Here is a 14,252-nt window from a genome sequence, read left to right as displayed (position 1 = left end):
CATCGTTTTAATCGTTTTAGTAAGATAACTGTTTTAGTTGGGAAGCAAGTAAAATGCAAAGTGTTGTTTTGCATTCAGATTACAATATGGTTATAAAAATGGAAGGCCAACATTAATTAGAAGACCAATAGAAATGGTCAACATCAACATTAATTTTAGCACAAATATGTCCTGCTTTAACGGTATGCACCTAAGTAAAAATAAAAATATATATTTATATTTAATTATGAGAAAAAAACCAGCTGCCGGACTATAGTTTAAAGCCGAACTACCAAAACATACAAATCTGACCCGTTTGCCTATATTGGTTACTTAAACTGTACTAATTCTTTTAAATGTACATAAAAAGAAAAATAGTTATTTCCATAAGAACGTAGTAAGACATGAAAAGTAGTAAGTATAGTAACACATGACAAATATTTACATTTTGATTAAAAATTCCTATATGAAATCTAATAAAAATTTCCCGATTAATTTCGATGTCTGGCTAAAGTGCAAATAAATAAATCCTTTATTTAGACTGTGATTGTTTAAACAATAATAGTGTTGATATTTCCACTGTAGGTAGGTATATACTCGAACGTTTACTTGAAGGTGGTTTTATTAGATTGAGAAACATTTCGAATATTCAATTGTGAAGTTTATCTATAATAAAATCTGTAAAATAATTCGATTATTTTGATTCATTTAAGCGAAGAATTGGCCATGGGATACGGAAAAAATAGGTTTATTTAATTTTGTAATTTTTCTATTATCGACATTATTGTTAATCAAATTAACATGTCGCCGTTAATCATAATTTCATGATCTACTCTGCTCCTTAAGTGTATACTTATCATTGACGGACATAAATTTATTAGTGGGGGGTTTCCAACGCCCAGAACGTTGATGTGGAGACGAACTTGATTATTCATATTTATAGAACAATTATTGTTCTTATAATAAGGTTCACACATCTAGTAGTCAGTATAGTATTGAATACGCTAAATACTGATAAAAAATTGTATATATTCTACATTAGATGGCGCTTTTGCATATAAATAAATATCTATATTTGTGTATTACAAAAAGATTAATGCCTAAGACTATATGTTTCCGTACAGTTTTTCTCTTATTTATTTAATATATCGAATTAAGGGGCCTTTATCATGTGCCAATTTCGAACAAAATTATTTATTTTGGAATTTATTGTATGACTTTTATGGTATATAAGGTTCTGCATTTTTTCGGCTTAATGAATACATTTTTAAAATATGCAACAATTTTTCAGTTTATGCAGTTTTTTTTATTAATTTTCAACATCTTATAAATTCAAAATGGTCAATTTCCTATGACTGTCCCAAAATTGACGGTGACCATGGTTTGGTGCTGAGAAATGATCTGAAACATAAAATTCACACAGATTTCTGTTTAATATAAGTATACTAAATGACAATGACAGAAACAGAAGCACAAGTATGTATTCAAGGACAGATCACTGATGCGTTTACGATAACGCAAGGACTGAAACAAGGCGACGGACTGGCTCCAAACGCTTCTTAATCTTGTTCTTGAATATGTAATTAGACGGTTGACGGTAAGCGGAAATAACATACTTACAAACAAATCTACCCAATTAGCAGCATACACGGATGATATAAACATAATGAGCAGAACAATGAATGCAGCGGAAGAAACCTACGTTGAGTTGAAACAGAGTGCAGAAGCAGTAGGGCTAGCAATAAACACAAATAAAACAAAACTACTCATACAAACCAGATCAAATACACCGGCGCAACAACACTTTATTGACGATATAGAACATGTGAATAGATTCACGTACCTAGGAATGGATCTGGTTGCAAGCAATGAAGAAGAACCGGAAATAAATAGAAGGCTTGTGCTGGCAAATAAAGCCTATTTCGCGATGGGCCACATATTCAAATCGCGAGACGTACACCGGAAAACAAAACTACGGGTATATAAAACAATAATCAGGCCCATAGTAAGTTATGGCTGCGAAACATGGGTGGTGACACAGAAATCTGCCAATGCATTAGATGTGTTTGAAAGAAAAGTATTACGTAGGATACTGGGCCCAATAAGTGAAAATAACAACTGGCGAATTAGGTATAATAGAGAAATATACGAGCAATATAGCGAACCAACTCTAGCACAACACACTAAACTGCAGAGATTACGGTGGGCAGGGCACGTGGTCCGCATGCATGAGAGTAGAATCCCCAGAAAATTGCTGAATGCAAGAATGCAGGGAAGAAAACCTGTTGGAAGACCTAAAAAGAGATGGGAAGACGAAGTCGATGAGGATGCCAGGAACTTTCTGGGAACGCGTTCATGGAAAAGAACAGCGGTAAATCGAAATGATTGGAGAAGCTTATTGAAGGAGGCCAAGGCTCGATTTGGGCTGTAGTGCCATTGGATGGATGGATAAGTATACTAAATACTACTATACTACTAGTAACTACAGTATGAACTAAAAAACATGTTCTATAAAGAAATGACTGAATGGCAGCAGTTTAAACACATATCTTTTCAAGCGAAGCTTAGTGACGTATTCATTTATCTCTTTAGTAAAATGAAAAATCGGCACGACACGTGAAATAGATGGAAATGTCAGTTTACTTAACAAGGGGAGTCCGTTATGCAAATGTAAACATTTCATTTAATTATTAAACAAAACTATATATTGTTCTTCTAACCTTTAATTTATATCATATTAGTGCGGAATATTACATAATTTTTATTAGAATATTGCATTATAATCAAATAGTGGTTGATATTAATTAAAATAATAAATTTTGCTAATCAATATTTTGCTGTCTTTATTATGACATTTGCATTGAATTATGACAGCGTCTGTGCGAGGTCGCCAATTTTTGTCGTAAGTTTTAAACATTTTAAATGGTGTACATAATGTACAAATTTGTCACAATGTGAAACAAATCTAGTTTAGTAACAAGTTTATTTATTTTTGCTTTTATTCTGACAAAATGGCAGTTTTTTCTGTTGTTGATTACATAAACGATGCGGAACTAATCTAATATTTGCAAACTATTGGATTCATTGAAGGACAATTTAAATAATGTAAAATTCGAAATTGTTGACATTTATGTGCAGTAAGACAAAAGACGGGTACAAAATAAACTATGGTTTTTGATGCAGTAAATGTAAGAAGATGTCTATATGCATCGGTACGGTACCACAGCATAAGAAAACTAATCGGTACATCATTTGAAGGACTGCGAGTACCCGTCAGAACTGTATTTTATATATGTAATGTGGTTTTCGGTAAATCAAAAGCCAGTTAAAAGCAGAGCTGGACCGGGTACTGATAAATTGTACTCGAGTACAGAGTACCGGGTACTTTTTATATTTGAGGAACGAGTACAGAGTACCGAATACATTGCTCAAAAAAGTACTCAGAGTACAATACTCAAAGTACAATTGCCCGAATTTCTCGGGTACTTATTTCGAGTACATTTGAATATAGAACCCGAAAAAAGGTAAGAGGGTAATAATTATCTCTGCCTCTCTAAACATATTTATTTATGAGTCATGAAAACATAAAATAACGTACAACTCCAACTTAAATAAATAAAATAAGAATTTTAAAAATTGATCATTGATTAATACAATAAAACCTGTCGGTAACGGCCACTATTTAGATGGAAAATAAGCCACAATTTAATTGAAAAAAATAGTTTTATTAACGTTTCGACGTTAATAAAAATGAGATTAATAAAATTAATAAAATTTTGAGACTAAACTATATAAATGTAAGACCAAATACTTACGATGTCGGGATAGTATCACGAGGTTTTTTCCTAGTTTTCCCTCGTGATTTACTATGGAATCTCTAACGCGAGAATTTTACTGTCACCGTTGCACTTGGTTGTCTTTTTAAAGACAGATCACATGCTATGATTTAATCTATTTAATAATGGTATTTATAAAAATCAAATATATGTGGCGGATATTCTTGAGTTGGGGTTGATTTCATGTAATCGAATGAACTATCTTTCAGTAAAGTCGTCCCAGGAACGCAACTCATAAAAAATATTGGCAATATCATTTTAAAGTCTTTTACTTTAAATTGTATAATATATTTCTGAATTGCCGATATAAATGAGTCAGATTAAATAAATTATTAGAAGAATTTTTTACTAAGCAACAACATTTTTGTTTAATTTAGTAGTATTTTGTATTTTGACAACGACACCCGATTTGGGCGTCGAAACGTTAATAAAATTATTTTTTTCAATTAAATTGTGGCTTATTTCCCATCTAAATAGTTAATTATAAAAATGCCACAAGGAAATAGCTTCAGAACAACACTAAAAATGAAGGAACTATTGGCCGATATAGAAAGGTGGCCGGTATATCTAGTTTTTTTAGTCCACAAATACATAAAAGTTAATTGGAACTTTGTTTATTTTGTTAATAAAACTACTTTAATAACCTAATATAAAACAAAACTATACGACGGAAAAAACATATTGATGTTAAAAGCTTTTTTAAAGAATTTTTCAACCCACTTTTATTTTTTTATATCCTTTCATAATTTGAGTTTTTACACCATATTTTTCGGCCAACTTTTGTGAATTGTAATCATACTACTTATAAATGTGACAAACGTTTCTCTTTTACAACACTTTACGACATTTTATTATAGGATTTTAAGAACCTATTGTGACCACCGACCCGATGAAGGTTATTTAAGGCAAGCGTCCACAGACCCGCATCGTACGCATCGGACGCATCGTACGCAACGGATTTTAGTTTGCCTTGTACAGAAACTTATGTAACCGCGTCCACTGATCCGCATCGTACGGATCGCATTATCGATTGTCAAACTAAAATCCGTTGCGTACGATGCGTACGATGCGGGTCTGTGGAGAAGCTAGGACAAATAATCCCCGGACAAATAATCCCGGACAAAAAATCCCCACAAATTATCCCCGGACAAAAAATCCCCGGACAAAAAATTCCCACAAAAAATCCCCACAAATAATCCCCACAAATAATCCCCGGACAAATAATCCCCGGACAAAAAATCCCCACAAAAAATCCCGGACAAAAAATCCCCACAATTTTTTTTGGACAAAATATCCCCACAAATAATCCCGGACAAAAAATCCCCAAGAAATTTTTTTGCTACCAAATAGTTCTCTAAAAGTTTTTCCGTGAATGCAATCGACGCAAATGTTTTTCAGCTTCAGTGCATGAGAGTTATAGCAATCGCCATGAAACCAGTTTTCTGCACGAAAATAATGATTAGCGATTAAAATTAAGCATACATTGTAATTTCGATTACCAAATGTCGAATTCCAATTGTGAGTTTTTTCAAAAATCGTGGAAGATATGGGGAATAAGCTAAGGCTTTGGGAATCATGTTGTACTTATTGTCTATTCGTGATGATAACCGCTGGTCCAGAAAACGATAATCTTGATTGTAATGCAAAAAATTATGTTCCTTTTTGTAAGTTTAACGTCAAAAATATTTAGTCATCATCATCATCAATGGCGTTATAACTTTTCAACCTTTTTCTAGGCCGCCAGACTGCATCTTTCCATCCGGGGATTTTCTGTCCGGGATTTTTTGTGGGGATATTTTGTCCAAAAAAGTTTGTGGGGATTTTTTGTCCGGGATTTTTTGTGGGGATTTTTTGTCCGGGGATTATTTGTCCGGGGATTATTTGTGGGGATTTTTTGTGGGGATATTTTGTCCGGGGATTTTTTGTCCGGGGAAAATTTGTGGGGATTTTTTGTCCGGGATTATTTGTCCGGGGATTATTTGTCCGGACCCCTCTGTGGAATCTCCTGTTTAGGTAGATACAATAGGTCCTAATAAATAGTACTGGGAATTTCCATGAACAAATAGACAAAATTATTTTATCAAAGTTATTTTGGCTAACATTCACATTCAATTTCTATAAAATGGGCTTTAAAAATATGTGATTATTTGGCCGAGTCCGTATTATAAAGGTGGCCGTAAATAGGACATAAATAAGCGAATATATGTACATATAATTGATTTGCGGAATTTTGAAACTGGCCGTAAGTACAGGTGGCTGATTTTGGCAGGTGACCGGTAACACAGTTTTTACTGTAATCAGTATAACACCACTCACACTCACTGATTAATTTTATTGGCTTTTAAGATAACTAATTTTTCAAAGTTTCATGTTCTTCAGAGCATTTCTTGAAGGGCTATTAATTATTATGGCATAAGAGAATAGGCGTTTACTTGACTTTGCGAATGGACTGATACTGAAAACGGCGTTTTGCGTGTTTCTATTAATTTGCTGTCCCACACGCAGCAGCAAGTTTAGACTTGCAAAAAGTACTCGGAAAATGTACTCGTATAATAAACGCGGGTACCGGGTATTTTACCCATACACTCAACGGCGGATCCAGCAACCTTGCAAGGTGGGGGCAATGAAATAAAAAATTTCTCGTCACTGGCGTAGGCACTAGTAGGCAGGATTCTTTTTAGGGATGGACTGTTATTTTCTTCTTCTTCATGTACCTACCATATCCTTTCAGAGAGGTGGTTACCGTCATAGCTATCTTAATTTTATTCACTGCCACCCTAATCAACCATGAAGTTCTTCTTCCTGGACTGCGTTTGCCTGCTATTCTCACTTGCATAATATTTTGTGGCAACCTATATATAGGGTGAGGCAGATAACTGGCCTATTAGAAATATTTAGAGAACTAAAGGCAACAGGATCATGAAAATTGGAATGAAGGGGTTTTGAAGGGTGATCTATTTAATGAAAATATTTTCATCAATTTGCCACTTCCGGTTATACCGGAAGTGGCTTAAAACTTCGTTTTTTTAAATGGGACACCCTGTATATTTTTACATTTTTAGATTCCACTCGATGTTTTCTTTCTTAAAATATGCGGTTTTGTAATGTTATACAGGGTAGTTTAAAAGCTAATTACGTTTTTTTATTAATTTCGTAGCAACTTTCACACCCTGTAGAATTGTAGTAGTTGGATATCAAAAACTCTATTTATGTTAAAATGATTTTTAATATAGTCTACTATTATTAGCATAGCTAAATGTTAAATTTTATTATACAGGGTTGGTCGAAACTCGGAATGAGGATTTTCTGAATATTCTTAAATGGAACACCCTGTATTTTAGTATTGCAATGAAAAGACATTTTATGGTACTTTTTTATTTCTTAAGCACTCCCTATACCTAAATGCTTTAATTTGTGCTTAATTGTTAATCGCGCCAAGAATGTTAACTACGTAGGTATTTTGATAGCTCAACCATTATTGGCAATTTTAAAGATCAGTCAAGATTAATATGTATTTATTTCCGAAAAATTATTTGTGATTGAATATTTTCACGGCAAACCTAATCAAATTCCACGTATTTTTTGTTGAAATTAATGTTTGGCTTGAATTACCAATAACTCACAAATTAAAGCAGTTAGGTATAAGAAACGCTTAAGAAATAAAAAAGTAGTATTCCATTTAAGAATATTCAGAAAATCCTCATTCCGAGTTTCGACCAACCCTGTATACTAAAATTTAACATTTAGCTATGCTAATAATAGTAGACTATATTAAAAATCGTTTGAACATAAATATAGTTTTTGATGTCAAACTACTACAATTCTACAGGGTGTGAATGTTGCTAGGAAATTAAGAAAAAAAACGTAATTATCTTTTAAACTATCCTGTATAACATTACAAAACCTCATATTTTAAGAAAGAAGACATCCAGGAGAATCCAAAAATGTAAAAATATACAGGATGTTCCATTTAAAAATACGAAGTTATAAGCCATTTCCGGTATAACCGGAAGTAGCAAATCGATGAAAATTTTTCATTAAAGAGATCACTCTTCAAAACCCCTTCATTCCAATTTTCATGATTCTGGTTCCTTTAGTTCTCGAGATATTTCTAATAGGACTTTTATCTGCCTCACCCTGTATATTTGGGACCTCTCATTACATGTCCGAAATACTCCAGCTTTCTCTTCTTGATGCTTTTTATAATCGCAGTAGTCTTGCTAAGACGTTCTAGTATTGTGGAGTTTTAAATCTTCTCCTCTCAAGAAACTCTTAAAATTCTTCTATATCACCACATCTCGAGAGCCTCAAGGCGATTTAGATCGATTTTATTCACAGTTCAAGACTCGACACCATACAGTAAGACCGAGAAACGTAAGTGGATCCCTAATGCCAATTTTAAGTCTCCGTTACATGATACTTTGAGATCCTTCTAAAAGTGGCTCTTATTCGGGCTCTGTGTTTTAGAATTACAATTTTAGAAAATAAGATAGTTTTTGTCCTTCAAAGTTTATTAAAAGTAACGAAAATGAATAATTTTTCTACGGCGTGATGCTGTACGCAGCCTACAGCGTCTATTGGAGACCACCGACTTACTTTATTGCAGTCAACAATACAAATCTTTCTAGAAAACAAATTACCATAACATAGCAGCGGCAATTACTATTTTTATCTGGTCTCTGGCATTGAATTGAATAGATGGTAATAAACAGATTTATTGTGGGAATGTTTCATTTGTTATGTTCCAAAGACTTTTAATCATTTTCGATTCCAAGGAATTCTGCCATATTTAGGTATGTTTCAGTTATTCAGTTATCAACAGGACACGAAACTCACTATTTTTTTTAACCTTAATCTCTTTAAAAAAGTGTCAGTAGACACCAGACGAGGTCTCAAGGAGGGGGCAATTGACTCCATTGACCCCCCCTTGGATCCGCGCATGCGATACACTACGGGTACGGTACGAGTACCGAGTACTTTATTGAAAATGTACTCGGGTACTGGGTACTGAGAGAGTACAACATTCGGGTACTTGTACCCGGGTATTGCCCAGCTCTGGTTAAAAGTGCCGCAGAATGAATTAAAAAATAATAATAAAAAAATAATAAAATTACATTATTCAATTTTAAAAATATTATTTAAATTTTAAAAATACAGAAAACAATAGTATGAACCTTCGAAGCTAGTCTACAGTGCCGCCTTCTGTACCAATTTTTTTGCAAATTTTGGCAGTTTAAAAACCGAAAAATTTAGAAAAAATTTAAATTATAGCGTTATTTTAGTTCATGTTTTGTGATAACCAAATGTGTGGCAAATACTTGGTTAAAATAATAATGTACATACGTCTTCAGACATAACATACACACTTCTAATAATAAATAATTTCGGCGCGACACTGATAGAATCAAACACCTACATTATCGAATTTGATAAAACTGAATTAGCATCATCTCGTTTCTGATAACATTGATAATGATCATACAGTATTCGTACAATAATACAAAATAATATTTTTTCAGTTACTGTTTCTTACTAGTGAATTTTCGTAATTGTGTTTATTATGTGAGTGTTTTGTTTAACGGATGATCTCATTGTGATAAGCTAAATAACATATTTTGAGGTAGTGTAATTTGACATAAAAAGTTTTACTTGTTAATAGAAAAAATCATTTTAAAAGATAGGTGCCAACTTATAACAATTTTCCTTCTTATTTCAACAGGTACATCTGTTATGGGATATTAATGTTGCCTGTTAGAATACATAGTTGTTTTAATTTTAATTATGTTGATCCTTGCTGGAAATAATTGCGTAATTTTTATCAAAAACATTGTAAAGCCAGTAGAGCTTCACCTCTAAGGAGATCTTTTCCTCAAGAAGAATAATAATTATTATTGTAACCGGTCGTGGCATTAGAATGTTTCTTATTACACGAATAGTTTAGTAATAATGTATAGAATAAAAAGTTACAGCGATTTCTATATTTTTACTCAAACGTGCTTTTTAATTCAGCCTACCAATGAAACTCTTAAAAGGGCCTAGCCGGGTAAGATGGTGAAAAGTGCGCCCAACTCGATGTAAATTCCATATAGGCCACTTTTAAGCACATATAGAGGAACTCACTTTCTAAAATTTTTAGCCCCCTAGGTAGTCACGTGACCCCCTAGAGCCTAATTAGGCTTTTTATGTTTTTATTTTTTATCTCAGCCGCATCAAGAGCTAGCCAAAAACTTTATTTAAAAAAGTTGTAAGTTTCAAAAAGATCTATATGAAAATTTTTTTTTTATTTTTTGGCGGGAAATTCGAATTTTTAGAACAATTTTAAACTTTTAAATAACTCTGAAAAAAAAACTAAGACACTCGTTTTTACGAAAATCAATTATAACGTGTATTTTTGCACAATCTTTCACCCTGAATTTTTTCATATTTTTAAAATTGGTCAAACGTACCTTTAAAAATAAAAACCGCATCTCTTCGGTTTTTTTTCGTTTTTTGATACAATTTTATACATATTTTTCAAAAAAGGTAACACCGTCACTAGAATAGGTAAAACACTGAAAAATAATTGGGGTTTGCTTTATAAAATTTTTTTGTAACAGATTTAGTTAACAGATTTGTAACAAATTTTCAAGATACAGGGCGTTGAAGAAAACAAAATTTTACACATTTTTTACGATTTTGCTGAAACTACCGGCAACATTGTAATAAAACTCGGCGGGTTTTAAGAGGTATAGTAGCTATTGTGCATGTTTTGACATACAATTAAGGATTTGATATTCATCATTGGCGCGCATGGGGGTAATGGTCTGAACTTTTTAAAGAATAAAGATAGTACGCCACTGACATATTTTAAATTAACAATCGTTTTTGAATTCCTCGTTCAATTTGTGACAAAAAATCTATCTTCTTATTTTTTCATACGACGCACCAATTTTGTTCAAAAAATAAAAGATCTTAATCCTTACAAAGCATTCGAACTTCTGGTAGTTTCTACATCTACTACAGACATAAACTCGTACATCCATTATAAAAATTAATTCGAATACTTTGGAAGCGTTAAGATATTTTATTTTTTGCAACAAAACGGCGCGTCGTATGAAAAAATGGGAAGATAGATTTTTTGTCACAAATGGAACGAGGAATTCAAAAATGATTGTTAATTTGAAATATGTCAGTGGCGTACCATCTTTTTTTCTTTAAAAATTCAGACCATTGCCCATATGCGCGCCAATGATGAATATAAAATTCTTAATTGTATGTTAAAAAATGCACAATAACTACCTCTTAAAACCTGCCAAATTTTATGGCAATGTTGCCAGTAGTTTCGGCAAAATCGTAAAAAATGTGTAAAATTTTGTTTTCTTCAACGCCCTGTATCTTGAAAATGGATGGCGTTACAAAAAAATATTATTAAGCAAACCCCAATTATTTTTCATTTTTTTACCTACTCTAGTGACGGTATTACATTTTTTGAAAAATATGTATCAAATTGTATCAAAAAACGAAAAAAAAAAACGAAAAAAAAAAACGAAAAAACGCGGTTTTTTATTTTTAAAGGTACGTTTCACCAATTTTAAAAATCTGAAAAAATTCAGGGTGAAAGATTGTGCAAAAATACACATTATAATTGATTTTCGTAAAAACGAGTGTCTTAATTTTTTTTTCAGAGTTATTTAAAAGTTTAAAATTTTTCTAAAAATTCGAATTTCCCGCCAAAAAATAAAAAAAAAATTTTCATATAGATCTTTTTGAAACTTAAAACTTTTTTAAATAAAGTTTTTGGCTAGCTCTTGACGCGGCTGAGATAAAAAATAAAAACATAAAAAGCCTAATTAGGCTCTAGGGGGGTCACGTGACCACCTAGGGGGCTAAAAATTTCAGAAAGTGAGTTCCTCTATATGTGCTAAAAAGTGACCTATATGGAATTTAAATTGAGTTGGGGGCACTTTTCACCATCTTACCCGGCTAGGCCCTTTTTGTAAAAGTTTGGGTAATACGTTAGCGGCTATCGTTCAAAAAGTGCTTTAGTTTTCTATAAACCCATAACTCGTTGGCAGCCGGGCAAACGGTACTCCCAGTTGAGATAGGCAAAATGCTCTCACTCCCAGAATTATTTTTTTTTCATTTTTTTTACCTTCTATGTGATTAAAAGTAAGACTCAATTTGCGCAATTTTAGCCCACCATTCCCCTTACCCCTTTCCCCAAAACCGTAATTTTTTTATTTTTTTTTCGGTGGGTTACAATCAATTTAAAAATTTCAAAAATTTAATGCGCATAGTCGAGGCTTTTACAAGCTATTTTTATAGACCCGTAGGTTAAAGTGTAGGTACATAACCTAAAAATGCATTTTTTTAAGACGCGTATATAACTTTTTTTGGAGTTGGTTGCAAGTTTCTTTTTTATTTTGTGTATTTTATCAAAAAATATATTTCTGATTTTTTCCAAATTTTTACGCAAGGTACAAAACCAACAAAACAGGTTTTTAGTGGTTTTGGAGGATTTTCTCCATTTTATAGACTTTAAAATACATTGATGAGCACGCTAATAACCGGCAAAATAACGCAAAAAGATGGAAAGCATATTAAGTTATCAAATAAAGAGAGATGAAACTAGTAGAGGTGGGAAATTTAGCGATAGGAACCCATACATTTACATTCAGTCACAGTGGTAGTTCCCAGACTCGTTCGATATGTCTAAAGGTGGGAAACAATCAATATATGTAATGTAAATTTATACGTTTCTATCGCTAAATTTGCCACCTCTACTAGTTTCATATCTTTTGATCTCAGAACTTAATACGTCTTCCATCTTTTGCATTACATATTTTGCCGGTTATTAGCGCACTCATCACTGTATATCAAATCAAAGTTTTTTTATGTTATATGTAATTTGAAGAAACTGAGTCCTTTGGGACATTTAAAAATTGGGCAAAACACCTTTAAACACCCCACCCCTAATACAGGTTTTTTCAAGTTTTTTAAGTTTTTGTGGGGTTAATAATATTTTTTGAGACCGGTACAACCTGATTCAAGTGTCCATTTTTTACGTTTTAAGTTAACACTCGGTGCAATTTTAGCCCGCCGCCCCCCTCCACCTACCGCATAAGGTTGAAAATACAATCTCAAATAATAGTAAACGTAATTTTTCTCATTCAGTATGTAATAGTATATTACATACCTAGCGGGAAAGTACTCTATTTCAGCCGAACGGCAAGGTAGTTTACCGAGGTGCTTCGCACCTCGGTAAACTACAGACGCGAGGCTAGAATGAGTTCCCGCGAGGTTTGTATACTATTTTACTCACAATCGGTTAGTAGTTTATGGATTTCTAATACTCACAATCTACCAATAATAATTTCGTTTCAAATATCTGTATCCTTTTGGACATAATGCTATAGGAAGTTTTCCCAAAAAAATAGCAACTTATTTAAAGTTGGAAAATGTTAACAGGTTTACAGGACATTGTTTTAGACGTACTTCAGCAACATTATTAGCAAATACAGGTGGAGACATCCTACAGTTGAAAAAGTTGGGGGGTTGGAAATCCAACACCGTAGCAGAGGGATATGTGGAGAATTCATTACATGGACAAATAAAAATTGCTAATATGTTGTCTCATGTAGAAAATCCAGAAACATCGGCGTCATCATATATTTCTGAAACTCATAATTTTGAGCAACACGGTCTTACTTTAACCGTTAATAGTAATCATAATTCCAATGTAACTATTAATATTTATAATTCCATATAGTTTTCTTTTTGTTGTTGTTGTTGTTTCTTAATTAAATAAATGTTGAATGGATTCTATTCTTTCTAAACCATCTTTTAATCAAAAATGACATTGACATTTGAAGGTAGAAAAGTGACAGATGCTAGCCGGGAAAGTACTTTCCCGGCTAGCTGGGAAAGTAAAGTAAGTAATAAGTCGCTTCCTGATTACTTCAAAGGTTAGAAATCCATAAATTACTAACCGATTGTGAGGAACTACATTTATATTACTCCACTCATTCAGTATGATAATAAATCCATATAATATGTACTCGTATATTGTACATTTTTCTTACCTAAAACCTGAAAATTTGCCAAGGGCCTCTAGTGCTGTTATGTCATATACCTGAAAATATTTATGCTACTTTTTGTAACCTATAAACGTTACTTTAATGCTATAGAAAGTGGGAGAAACCCAAGTATGAAAAAAGAATATTTTGATGATAGTAGTTATACACAATACACGTCCAATTATGCTGAAAATATTCGTCATAGTGTTTAAAGGTGGTCAAAGTAAAAAAATCCAGTAAAATCCCTGCCCCAAAACACTTGAAAACCGAGTTTTCGCATGTTTCAAAAGATCTCTACCTTCTCGGAATAGGGCTTTTCATCGATTGTCATTTGTTTCGAGCTTCTGTCATGTGTCACATAATATTAATATATCTACGTCAT

General features: G+C 32.7%; 1 protein-coding gene across 2 annotated transcripts in view; it reads left to right on the top strand.

The window, feature by feature from the left end:
• Nucleotides 1–14,252, top strand: part of LOC114333041 (protein phosphatase 1 regulatory subunit 16A) — a 194,005-nt gene that overhangs the window by 54,393 nt on the left and 125,360 nt on the right. The window contains exon 1 of one of the 2 annotated variants that reach the window (XM_028282863.2): nt 9,294–9,435. The exons of the other annotated variant lie outside the window; for it this stretch is intronic. The gene's annotated coding sequence lies outside the window, so the exon portion shown is untranslated. Of the gene's footprint in view, nt 1–9,293; nt 9,436–14,252 lie in introns of those variants that run through there. 2 annotated transcript variants of the gene reach the window in all.

The sequence above is a fragment of the Diabrotica virgifera genome, chromosome 7 (genome assembly GCF_917563875.1).
Source record: "Diabrotica virgifera virgifera chromosome 7, PGI_DIABVI_V3a".
Lineage (NCBI taxonomy): Eukaryota > Metazoa > Arthropoda > Insecta > Coleoptera > Chrysomelidae > Diabrotica > Diabrotica virgifera.
Note: the sequence above shows the minus strand (reverse complement) of the source record. Positions and strands in the feature narration are given on the sequence as shown.